This window comes from Rutidosis leptorrhynchoides, chromosome 1, assembly GCF_046630445.1.
Source record: "Rutidosis leptorrhynchoides isolate AG116_Rl617_1_P2 chromosome 1, CSIRO_AGI_Rlap_v1, whole genome shotgun sequence".
Lineage (NCBI taxonomy): Eukaryota > Viridiplantae > Streptophyta > Magnoliopsida > Asterales > Asteraceae > Rutidosis > Rutidosis leptorrhynchoides.
This window is the reverse complement of record NC_092333.1, coordinates 427,487,610-427,501,299: the sequence shown is the minus strand read 5'-3', so window position 1 is coordinate 427,501,299 and position 13,690 is coordinate 427,487,610. Positions and strand designations below refer to the sequence as shown.

General features: G+C 37.9%; 1 long non-coding RNA gene across 1 annotated transcript; it reads left to right on the top strand.

Moving 5' to 3' along the window:
- Positions 1 to 238: 238 nt before the first annotated feature.
- Positions 239 to 11,891, top strand: LOC139872458 (uncharacterized). The gene is made up of 3 exons (XR_011767057.1): positions 239 to 489; positions 872 to 993; positions 11,625 to 11,891. It is a non-coding gene; the product is annotated as an uncharacterized lncRNA (long non-coding RNA).
- The last annotated feature ends 1,799 nt before the right edge of the window (positions 11,892 to 13,690 follow it).

Here is a 13,690-nt window from a genome sequence, read left to right as displayed (position 1 = left end):
GTTAGTAATCTTGTAGAATTACTATCGGTGAGTGATCTTGTTGAACCACTTGCGTTATTTTGGGTCCTAATATCCTTACAGTAAATGTTTGCGACTAAATTTTATCCTTCCATTAAAGAAATTGAGTTGTATGTTTGATGTCTGATATTGTTTTGTTCTTTTTGTGGTTGCTAACCTAACAATGCTTGAGGTATTATCACATTTGATTTAGTCTCAGTTTTTAAACAATCCCAGTACGTTAGCCCTACTTTTATTAATGATTCTTACGAACTATAATCAACAACTTTCCATCAAGTACCTAAACTACCCTTGACCAAATTTTAAAAACTATGGAGTTATCAGTTTACGGCTTTGGAGTTTTCTTTGCAACCCTAGAATTTTCCCAAATTTCCCTCGAATCAAAATCAAACCAACAAACATCTATTGGAATGCGATCATCAACCAATTCGACGATTATTTCTTTTCTATCATCCTCCTTCATATTCGCTGGTAATTGTTTCAGTTTTTGCTTTTTTATAAGATTATATTATTGCAAAAATTAGGGCTTTTAATTGCAACAATTAGGCGTTTGAAGTGATCGTAGCATAAGTGACCATAGTATTTAGGTTTAACAGTTTGACATAACTAATTTCTTAGACATGGTTCGTCTAATTTGGTAGTCTTATTGTAGCTTGAGGTCTATACATAAACCAAGCTTAAACCTTTTGCTTAAAAATCCAGTTGCTTTCTATTTTCAAATATATCTAATATTTCAGATATGAATACAAATAATGTTAATTCTGTAATTATTTGTTTTAATTGTGTGGTGTAGGAGGCTATATGCATTAAAAGTACATTAGAATTGTTAACATGTTTTAATTGTGTGGTGTAGCTTGAGATGCTTTTTATGGCTCCATTTGGTTTAAATGGGTTGATCAAAATGGAGAATGGACATAAAGATCAGAATACGGAAGGAACTCGGCTGTGAAACGTGGATCGAAAAGATTTAGATAGGTAATAGATTTCTAACTTCCAAATGAAATTCTTTTTTTTTGCTACCATTACTTCATAATACTTAAACAACTTGATGTTACATTTTTATTTTAAACCTATGAATATCAAAATCTTCTTTATCAGATGCACTTCACTTCGCCACTTGTAGGTTGTGTTAATATAAATTTTTTTACGTGAATGTGTATTTAAAGTGCAGCTTTCATAGTAATTAGTTTTGGTGTATTTTAGTTAACATTTATTTCAAGTGCAGCTTTCGTAGTAATTAGTTTTAGTGTATTTTAGCTAAATTCATCATCTCGACCAGAGAATGATTTTCTTATAAATTACTGTAGCTTCTAACAGATTGACTTTATTTTTTCTCATATAAGTGCTTGTGCTTCATGTCTGCTAATGGTGACTATTTCATGTTGAATGGTGAGACGCACTTTGAGGTAAAACATTAGGTAAATAAATGTTGCCAAATGTTATTACTTATCTGGTTTTGATTAACTAATCGCAAACCAAGAACACCGTCAAATAGGTGTTCAAGAATCCTTGCCTGATGGATATTTACTTTTCACCCACTATTATAGAAACAAAGATTGTTATGTGGTGAGTTGTATGCAACTGTTGTTTCATTTAAAATAAATATACTGGTATAATATAAATCAATGGATGTGACATAAGTGGTAGTTCATATTCATATAGAAGATCTTGGAAGGTATGGTACATATATCGGTGGCAATTACAACCCATTAACTAATGTACGGGTGCTTTCAATTTTCTATGCATGAAAGGATAACCTCAATTGACCCTTTTAAACGCGGGTCGAAATTACCACCTCTACTTCGATCTCTTTTACATATATTTTCTTATTGTACCTCATTATTGTTATGTACAACTTTGATCAACATTTGAGGTTATATATTGTAGCGACCCCGACAAATCGTCAAATGACGGCGTCATCTACGTATGGTCCCATTACATGGTCGTAAGTCTTTATAACAAAGTTTGACCGAAAAGTATGTCGCATTCATTTCATAAATAAGGGTGTTTCAAAGTTTACAAAAGTAGTTTCCATAACAAATACATAACAATGTTTAAAGTTTGTATGAAACACGTGCGACACGATTAAAAGTAGTCAAAAAGACGCTCCACGTATGCAAGTATACTCGACATCCAATGCAAGTATCAAAAAGTATGAGCGGAAGCGTATATCACCTAAGTTCAAGGACCTGAGAAAAACATAGAGAATCTGTCAACGAAAACGTTGGTGAAATCATAGGTTTAAATAAGTAAATGAGTAATAGTAAGTTGAACCACAAGATTTGCAACATCGATAAAGCCATAGTACATTCTAAAAGTTAATATTCACGAGCACTCAATTATCAAAGCTTAACATTCCGTCCGTTGAACCCCGTAATAATAGTGTTAGAACATACACTGTTTCCCGAAAATATATTTCACCCGTAGACGGTAGCGAACCGTCCGAAGTGAGGGTTTGTCAAACCCATATGGCCATATAACATAAGTTCTCGCTTACACCATCATTGAGGATTTGTGTTCAAACTCGTATGTAGAATGTTTGTTTTCCCTGTACTTGTGTTCACGTAGTTTAAAAGAACGTTTATGTTTTCTCATCCCAAAAGTAAGTTCAAAAAGAGTAAAAGTGGGACTATGATCTCACCTTGTATGCACGAACAAAAAGTACTTCGACAAGTAACGTGTGCAAAGAACAATGCTAGTCTTGACCTAAACAATTAGGTTGTATCAATATCGATAGTCACGAAAGGTCAAAGATGTTCAATTAGTCCTATGGCTCGTTACGACTCGATTAATATATCATGTGAATCAATTTGTCAAGTTTCATGCACGATACAAGTAGTTAAGCATGTTAGAACGATTGTATAATCGTTTGGTTAAGTTTGACTAAAAGTCAAACTTGGTCAAAGTCAACGGGGTCGGGTCGGGTGTCCGACAATTTTCTCATGATGAGAAGTCATATACGAGCATAATAGTCAAGTTTCACGTTAATCAGAGTTACGGTTAAGCGGGAAACATTTTGGGAGCGTTTAAAGACAAGAAAGTTGGCCTGGGCCATTTGCGCGGTGCGCAATGGGTTGCGCGGCGCGCACCCATGTGCAATACCAGGTCAGAACTCGACCAAGGGAACCATTTATTTGGTTTTTCTGATTTGCGCGGTGCGCAGGTGCACGCGCGGCGCGCATAACCTGGGGAATTGCTGATTGCAGAAAATAACTTAAGTAACGAACCAAAACTCATTTTAACATATTTCATGCACCGAAAACACTTAAAACGCATATCATATATCATGAGAAAGGTAATTTGACAAGGAGAATAACTAAACGCATTTACTCAATCAAAACCAAACAACTTATATCAAAATCACCATTAATGCTCATCATTTATTACTCCAAGTTCATAAATGCCATATTATGATTCGGTAAATTAATGCACATGTGTAATACGCCGTTTTGAAGATAATCAAGCATACAACACAACTAGACACTAACAATTAACATTGCTAAGCATTTAATGCATCAAATATTCAATTTACTTTTATCAAACCCTAACCCAAAATCATAAAATCAACAATCTTGCTTATGAAACTAATCCATGTCAACCTACATACCAATTTGAAGCTAGTGATGTTAGGAACACAATTAAAACATGAACTTTCATCATCAACCAACATATGTACACCTAAAACTCAAGATTAAACAAGCATTCTTTCAATATGAGCTAGTTACGCCAAAATAGCAAGAACAAGTATACAAAACACATAATCATACTAGACTTGAGCCATAGACACTAATTAACAACCTTTTTAACTCAAAAACTCAAGAACACATAAAATTAGTGATTTTAGAAAGTTACCCAAATTTGATGAAGCCGGTATGGAATCGAAGAGGAGATCACGAGGAGTTCAAATATGTAATTTGTTTGGCCCGAAGCTTGATCGATTGAATATGGATGATGAATTGCTTTTTGATGAATTAGAGAAAAATATGAAAGTGTTGAAAGAAAAGAAAAAAAAAGAAAATGAGGAAAGAGGTGGAAGATGGTTGACTAGTCAAGTGCTAGTCACCATTTTGGCATGTTGGCAAAACAAGTCCCTCTACTTCCAATCGGGTGCGTTAAATTACCTAAACAAGATAATTTAAAACGCGTATTAACGGGAGATGTTATAAACATATAACGGAGTTTAAAATAGGTAAACGGAAAAGTTGACGGAAAAAGGCGGGATGTTACATTACCTACACCTTAAAAGAAATTTCGTCCCGAAATTTAGGTAGGCGTAGTGGTCGTTGTTTCTTCCTCGGAATCTGACGTTTCCGGAACCGGGAATAGATGAGGGTGTTTCTTTCGCATTTGATCTTCTCTTTCCCACGTAAACTCGGGTCCCCTTTTGGCGTTCCAACGGACCTTAACAATCGGGATCCGGCTTTGTTTCAATTCCTTCTCGACGTAGTCCACAATTTCAACCGGTTCCTCCACAAAATGGAGTTTGTCATTAATAGTAAGTTCCTCGAGAGGGACGACGATATCGGGCTCGGCAAGACATTTCTTCAAGTTAGATACATGAAAAGTAGGATGGACGGAGCTTAGTTGAGGCGGAAGGTCCAAACGATACGCAACGGTTCCAACACGCTCTAAGATTTCGAAAGGACCAACATACCGTGGATTTAGTTTCCCACGTTTCCCAAAACGGATGACACCTTTCCAAGGCGCGACTTTTAACATGACGCGGTCACCGACTTGAAATTCGAGGTCTTTGCGTCTTTTGTCGGTATAGCATTTTTGACGACTCCGGGCCGTCCGAAGCTTATCTCGGATTTGAAGAATCTTCTCGGTTGTTTCGTGAATGAGTTCGGGCCCGGAAATTTGCACGTCACCCACTTCGGCCCAACAAAGAGGAGAGCGACATTTTCGGCCATATAACGCTTCAAAAGGTGCGGCCTGGATACTCGCATGATAACTATTGTTGTAAGAGAATTCGGCGAGAGGTAAGTGCTTGTCCCAAGCTTTTCCGAAATCAACAACACAAGCTCGTAGCATGTCCTCCAAGGTTTGTATCGTACGTTCACTTTGCCCATCGGTTTGAGGATGATATGCGGTGCTCATATCTAAACGCGTTCCCAACGCTTCTTGTAAAGTACGCCAAAATCTAGAAACGAAACGGCCATCTCGGTCGGAGATTATCGATATAGGTACACCGTGTCGGGCTACAATCTCTTTAATGTAAAGTCGTGCAAGTTTCTCCATTTTGTCGGTTTCTTTCATGGCGAGAAAGTGCGCGAATTTAGTGAGGCGGTCAACAATGACCCAAATAGTATCATAACCGCCCGACGTTTTCGGTAGTTTGGTGATAAAATCCATCGTGATCCTTTCCCACTTCCATTGTGGGATCTCGGGTTGTTGAAGTAACCCGGACGGTCTTTGGTGTTCGGCTTTGACTTTAGCGCAAGTCAAACATTTGGCGACGTATCTAGCAACTTCCTTTTTGATGTTCGGCCACCAATATTGTTCCTTAAGGTCATGGTACATCTTATTGGCGCCGGGATGAATCGAGTATCGTGATTTGTGGGCTTCGTCTAGGATGAGGTTTCGTAAATCGCCATATCTAGGCACCCAAATTTTTCCGGCGTAATATCGAAGTCCGGTCTCCTTAACTTCGAATCGGGAGACGAGAATGTTTAAAAGTTCGCGTGCGATGTTGTTGTCCTTAAGAGCTTCATCTTGGGCTACCCGAATTTGGCTATTAAGGTTGGTGTGGATGGTGATGTTTAATGCTCGGACGCGAAGAGGCACCGCTCTTTCCTTTCGACTTAAGGCATCGGCCACTACATTAGCCTTTCCGGGGTGGTAACGAAGTTCACAATTGTAATCGTTCAAGGTCTCAATCCACCTTCGTTGTCTCATGTTTAGTTGCTTTTGATCGAAGATATGTTGGAGACTTTTGTGATCGGTAAAAATAGTACTCTTGGTACCAAGAAGATGATGTCTCCATAGCTTAAGTGCAAAGATGACGGCACCGAGTTCAAGATCATGTGTCGTGTAGTTTCGTTCGTGAACCTTGAGTTGTCGAGAGGCATAAGCAATGACTTTCTTTCGTTGCATTAGTACACACCCATAACCGTTTTTCGAGGCATCACAATATACAACAAAATCATCATTGCCTTCGGGAAGTGACAAGATAGGAGCGGTGGTTAGTTTAGTTTTCAAGATTTGGAAAGCGGTTTCTTGTTCGGATGTCCAAACGAATTTTCGTTCCTTGTGAGTTAACGCGGTTAAAGGACGAGCGATTAGGGAGAAATCCTTGATGAATTTACGATAGTATCCGGCGAGACCCAAGAATTGACGAATTTGAGTAGGAGTAGTAGGAGTCTCCCATTTACTAATGGCTTCGATTTTTGCGGGATCGACTTTAATGCCTTGATCACTTACAACGTGACCGAGGAATTGAACTTCCTTCAACCAAAATTCACACTTGGAGAACTTGGCATAGAGTTGTTCTTTCCTCAAGAGTTCAAGCACGAGTCGGAGATGTTCTTTGTGTTCCTCTTCGCTTTTAGAATAGACCAAAATATCGTCGATGAACACGATAACGAATTTGTCGAGATAAGGTTTGCAAACGCGGTTCATGAGATCCATGAACACCGCCGGTGCGTTAGTGAGACCGAAAGGCATGACAAGGAATTCATAACTACCATAACGAGTCCGGAAAGCGGTTTTGGAGACATCTTCCCCTTTAACCCTTAGTTGATGATAACCCGAACGGAGATCGATTTTTGAGTATACACGAGAACCTTGTAGTTGATCAAAGAGGTCATCAATGCGAGGAAGAGGATATCGGTTCTTAACCGTCAATTTGTTTAGTTCACGATAATCAATGCACATTCGTAGGGATCCGTCTTTCTTCTTGACGAACAAAATCGGAGCGCCCCATGGTGAATGGCTAGGTTGAATGAAACCACGGTCAAGTAACTCTTGGATTTGACTTTGTAATTCTTGTAATTCGGATGGAGCGAGTCTATACGGTGCACGCGCTACGGGTGCGGCTCCTGGAATAAGATCGATTTGAAATTCAACCGGTCGATGAGGTGGAAGACCCGGTAATTCGTCGGGAAATACATCGGAAAAGTCACTAACAATTGGCACATCTTCGATGCGCTTTTCGTCGGCCTCGACTTTCTTAACGTGAGCAAGAATCGCGAAACAACCCTTGCGAAGTAGCTTTCGAACTTTAAGGCACGAAACGAGATTGAGTCCGGTGCAATTTTTGTCGCCATAGACAATCAATGGTTCACCATTCTCGATAGGAATTCGGATTGCGTGAAGATCGCAAAGAATGTGAGATTTATTTTTGACCATCCAATTCATACCGATTATTACATCAAAACTCCCTAGTTCCATGGGTATCAAGTCAATTTCAAATTCATTACCCAAAATGTTTAAAGTACACCCCCGGTAATATGTGTCGGCACTTAAGAGTTTTCCGTCGGCCACTTCGATGGAATAAGTAGTATCTAAGGGGTGTGGTGGAGTGCAAAGAGTAGGAGCCAAAGTCTTAGACACAAAACATTTATCGGCACCCGAATCGAATAAGCAAGTAACATAAGTGTTGTTGAGAAGAAACGTACCCGTGACTAGTTCATTGTCATCTCGGGCTTCCTCGGTGTTGATGTTAAAGGTTCGGCCTCGGTTGTTGGGGTTGGCTTTCTTTTTCGGGCATTCGTTCTTATAATGGCCCGTTTGGCCACATTCGTAACAAGTGACCGTTTTTGGAGGATTGGGCCCCTTTCGAGCAACGGGGGCGGCGCTTGTGCAATTGTTGGCCCTATGACCAACACCTTGGCAACGGTGACAAACTAGCTTGTTACATTCGCCGTGATGATGCTTGTGGCATTTGTTGCAAAAAGGTAAGTTTCCGACATAACCCTTCTTGCCGTCGTTGTTGAAAGGCTTTTTGGTGAAGGTGTTGTAGTAGTTGGTTGATGGAGTGGTTTCCCATTTCCTTTTGTTGCCACCCGACTTGTCCTCGGCATTAGGAGCCGGCACTACGATTTCGTCAACCGTTTCAATTAGTTGGCGATCCATGTTCATAGCGGCTTGATGAGTAGTGGGTTTGGATGACATCATCCCTTGTTTGATGCTTTTTGGAAGACCGAGCATGTAGAGCTCAATCCTTTGAGATTCGGGGTTAACAAGATTAGGACACATCAAGGATAGTTCGGCGAAGCGTTGATTATAAGCTTTAAGATCGTTTTCGACCGCTTTCAAAGCTCTTAGTTCTTCCTCAAGCTTTCGGGTTTCTTCGCGCGGAAAATATTCAACAATCATCTTTTCCCTTAGATCGGCCCAAGAGAGGGCATGAGCTTCATCGGTACCCACCGATTGAACATAGGTGTTCCACCATGTTAGAGCAATTCCGGAGAAAGTGTGGGTGGAGTATTTGACCTTGTCTTGATCCCGACAACCGCTTATGCTAAAGACGGCCTCGGTTTGTTCAAACCAACGAGTAAGCACAACCGGTCCCCCGGTTCCATCATAAGTGTGAGGTTTGCACCCCATGAAAGCTTTGTAGGAGCACCCTTCGCTAGAGTTACCGGCTCCTTGGTTGTTGTTGTTGTTATTATTGTTGTTGTTGGACGAGTGACCGGCCATGGCCGCATCCACGGCGGTGGCTATCATGCGTTGCAAAGCTTGTTCGGGAGTTTCGGGAGGGGCACGTCGACGAGCCATTGTTCCTTCAAAACACAAGAATACCGTTGGTTAGTATTCTAAATAATACTAACCGTGATATGGAATAAAGATAAAGAGAAAATTATCCTTGACTCGCCTTAAATTCTTTATGTCATAATGTCGGTATGTTCATATGAGTCACCGTAATATAATTTCCGGGAATTATATTACCCTAATTCATATGTGCATTCGACATTACATCATATAGTCAAGGTGGCGTGTCAATTAAATTATATGACGCAAGATTTAGATAGAATAAGAGTAGATATGAGTAGAAGAGTTAGAGTATAAATGCACAATTTGTCAAGTAATTCCTATGTCAAGTCTATATGCCGGTTGTAGTCTAGACTCACCAATGTACCCTATGACTCGGGGTTGACACCAATGAACTCTAAATCCCTACAACCAAGGCTCTGATACCACTTGTAGCGACCCCGACAAATCGTCAAATGACGGCGTCATCTACGTATGGTCCCATTACATGGTCGTAAGTCTTTATAACAAAGTTTGACCGAAAAGTATGTCGCATTCATTTCATAAATAAGGGTGTTTCAAAGTTTACAAAAGTAGTTTCCATAACAAGTACATAACAATGTTTAAAGTTTGTATGAAACACGTGCGACACGATTAAAAGTAGTCAAAAAGACGCTCCACGTATGCAAGTATACTCGACATCCAATGCAAGTATCAAAAAGTATGAGCGGAAGCGTATATCACCTAAGTTCAAGGACCTGAGAAAAACATAGAGAATCTGTCAACGAAAACGTTGGTGAAATCATAGGTTTAAATAAGTAAATGAGTAATAGTAAGTTGAACCACAAGATTTGCAACATCGATAAAGCCATAGTACATTCTAAAAGTTAATATTCACGAGCACTCAATTATCAAAGCTTAACATTCCGTCCGTTGAACCCCGTAATAATAGTGTTAGAACATACACTGTTTTCCGAAAATATATTTCACCCGTAGACGGTAGCGAACCGTCCGAAGTGAGGGTTTGTCAAACCCATATGGCCATATAACATAAGTTCTCGCTTACACCATCTGATGTAACTAATGATAATCGAATTGAGGATTTGTGTTCAAACTCGTATGTAGAATGTTTGTTTTCCCTGTACTTGTGTTCACGTAGTTTAAAAGAACGTTTATGTTTTCTCATCCCAAAAGTAAGTTCAAAAAGAGTAAAAGTGAGACTATGATCTCACCTTGTATGCACGAACAAAAAGTACTTCGACAAGTAACGTGTGCAAAGAACAATGCTAGTCTTGACCTAAACAATTAGGTTGTATCAATATCGATAGTCACGAAAGGTCAAAGATGTTCAATTAGTCCTATGGCTCGTTACGACTCGATTAATATATCATGTGAATCAATTTGTCAAGTTTCATGCACGATACAAGTAGTTAAGCATGTTAGAACGATTGTATAATCGTTTGGTTAAGTTTGACTAAAAGTCAAACTTGGTCAAAGTCAAAGTCAACGGGGTCGGGTCGGGTGTCCGACAATTTTCTCATGATGAGAAGTCATATACGAGCATAATAGTCAAGTTTCACGTTAATCAGAGTTACGGTTAAGCGGGAAACATTTTGGGAGCGTTTAAAGACAAGAAAGTTGGCCTGGGCCATTTGCGCGGTGCGCAATGGGTTGCGCGGCGCGCACCCATGTGCAATACCAGGTCAGAACTCGACCAAGGGAACCATTTATTTGGTTTTTCTGATTTGCGCGGTGCGCAGGTGCACGCGCGGCGCGCATAACCTGGGGAATTGCTGATTGCAGAAAATAACTTAAGTAACGAACCAAAACTCATTTTAACATATTTCATGCACCGAAAACACTTAAAACGCATATCATATATCATGAGAAAGGTAATTTGACAAGGAGAATAACTAAACGCATTTACTCAATCAAAACCAAACAACTTATATCAAAATCACCATTAATGCTCATCATTTATTACTCCAAGTTCATAAATGCCATATTATGATTCGGTAAATTAATGCACATGTGTAATACGCCGTTTTGAAGATAATCAAGCATACAACACAACTAGACACTAACAATTAACATTGCTAAGCATTTAATGCATCAAATATTCAATTTACTTTTATCAAACCCTAACCCAAAATCATAAAATCAACAATCTTGCTTATGAAACTAATCCATGTCAACCTACATACCAATTTGAAGCTAGTGATGTTAGGAACACAATTAAAACATGAACTTTCATCATCAACCAACATATGTACACCTAAAACTCAAGATTAAACAAGCATTCTTTCAATATGAGCTAGTTACGCCAAAATAGCAAGAACAAGTATACAAAACACATAATCATACTAGACTTGAGCCATAGACACTAATTAACAACCTTTTTAACTCAAAAACTCAAGAACACATAAAATTAGTGATTTTAGAAAGTTACCCAAATTTGATGAAGCCGGTATGGAATCGAAGAGGAGATCACGAGGAGTTCAAATATGTAATTTGTTTGGCCCGAAGCTTGATCGATTGAATATGGATGATGAATTGCTTTTTGATGAATTAGAGAAAAATATGAAAGTGTTGAAAGAAAAGAAAAAAAAAAGAAAATGAGGAAAGAGGTGGAAGATGGTTGACTAGTCAAGTGCTAGTCACCATTTTGGCATGTTGGCAAAACAAGTCCCTCTACTTCCAATCGGGTGCGTTAAATTACCTAAACAAGATAATTTAAAACGCGTATTAACGGGAGATGTTATAAACATATAACGGAGTTTAAAATAGGTAAACGGAAAAGTTGACGGAAAAAGGCGGGATGTTACATATATAATGCTTCTTACCTTTAGTTGTATCAAATACACAAAGCCATTCATTTTGTGCACCATAAACAATCTGCTGTTGTCTTTCAGGTTAAGTGTCATATGAGGCTAAGATGCATCGCCATCTCCATCTCGGTATATCTCCAATCGCCATCGCCATATATATTATTAGACGTGACAAATTGGATCATATTTTACACAGCGAGAATAACATTCTAATTCTAATCTAATTAATCATTACTCTGTATTTCAACCAAAAGAGTACATTAATTCGTCTTCTTGTTTCTTAAATAAGTGGATACACCTTATTTTGAAAACATTATGAAATGATTGTCAAATGAATTTATAACATTCAAACAAATACAAATTATATGGATATTGCAATATGCATTTTATAATCCCGCAAAGTTGGTATTAACATTATGAAGATTGTCTTAAAATATCACCAATCAATAAAACTTGCGGTTTCGCGGGTCTTTAACTAGGTTTAGGGGTTAGAGTTTAGGGTTTAAGGGGTAAGGGTTAGGGTTTATGGTTTAGGGTTCAGGAGGTTTAGAGTTTATAGGGTTTAGGGTTTAGGGTTAGCGTTTAGGGTTTAGGGTGTATGGTTTAAGGGTTAGGATTTATGGTTTAGGGGTTAGGATTTAGGGTGTATGGTTTAGGAGTTAGGGTTCATTCAGGGGTTAGGGTTTTAGGGTTTATGGTTTAAGGGTTAGAGTTTAGAGTTTAAGGGTTAGGTTTAGGGTTAGGGTTAGGGTTAGGGTTAGGGTTTAGGGTATAAGGTTTAGGGTTTAGAGTTTTGGGTTTAGGGTTTAGTGTATAGGGTAAAGGATTGGTGGTTTAGGGTTTAGGGTTTAAGGTTGGTTTATGGTTTAGGGTTTGAATATAGGGTTTAGGGTTTAGTGTATAGGGTTTAAGCTTAATGGATAAAAAGGATTAACATTGAGAGTTAATAGTTTAAGCTTTAAGAATTGTTATTTAGGGTTTATGGTTTATAGTTTAGGATAAAGGGTTTAGGGTTAAGATTTTAGAATTTATGCTTTAGGGTTTAGGGTTTAGTGTATAGGTATTACAGTTTAGTGTTTAGGGTTAAGAGTTTAGACTTTAGACTTTAGGGTTTAGTTTTTAGATTTTATGGTAATGGTATAGTGTTTAGGGTTTTATGGTTTAGGGTTTACTGTATAGAGTTTAGATATAGGGTTGAGGGTTTAGGCTTTAGGCTTTAGTGTATAGGGTTTAGGTTTTAGAGTTTAGGGTCTAGGGTTTAGAATTTATAGTTGGGGTTTAGGGTTTAGTGTGTAGGGTTAAGGGTTGGTGGTTTAGGGTTTAGGGCTGATTTAGGGTTTATGGTTTGAGGTTTAGGTTTATGGTTTAGATTTTAGTTTATAGGGTTTAGGATTTAATGTTTTGAGTTTATGGTTTAGACTTTAAGGTTTAAGGTTTAGATTTTAGAATGTAGGGTTTAGGGTTTAGGGTATAGATATAGGGTTAAGGGTTTAGTGTATAGAATTTAGGGTTTAGTGTATAGGGTTTAGGGTATATGGTTTAGGGTTTAGGGTTTTGAGTTTAGGGTTTAGATTTTAGATTTTAGAATTGAAGGTTTAGATTTTAGAGTTCAGGGTTTAGGGTTAAGGTTAAGTGTGTAGGGTAAAGGGTTGGTGGTTGAGGGTTTAGGGTTGGTTTAGGGTTTAGATATAGGGTTTAGAGTTTTGAGTTTAGTGTATATGGTTTAGGGTTTATGGTTTAGGTTATAAAGTATGAGATTACAAAAATTGAAATAATTTATTCTAACTACAATTACATGAGTCAAATATAAGTAGTATGTTAATTTTTTTTTTTTAAATTTGCGGAAAGAAAAAAAAAAATTCAAAGAATAGAGAAGCAGTTATGAAATACCGCAAAAAAATAAAAAATAATAATAAAAAAACAGATTCCAATTGTTAGAATGACAATAGTAATTGTTAATTTTAAACATTTGGTTTAATGTAGATCTAGAGTTAATAATAGTTTTTTAATTTATATATTTAATTTTATAGCTTAAATAATTAGATATTTCAAATATCCCGCGAAATCGCGGGTCTTTAACTAATATATATATATATATATATATATATATATATATATATATATATATATATATATATATATATATATAT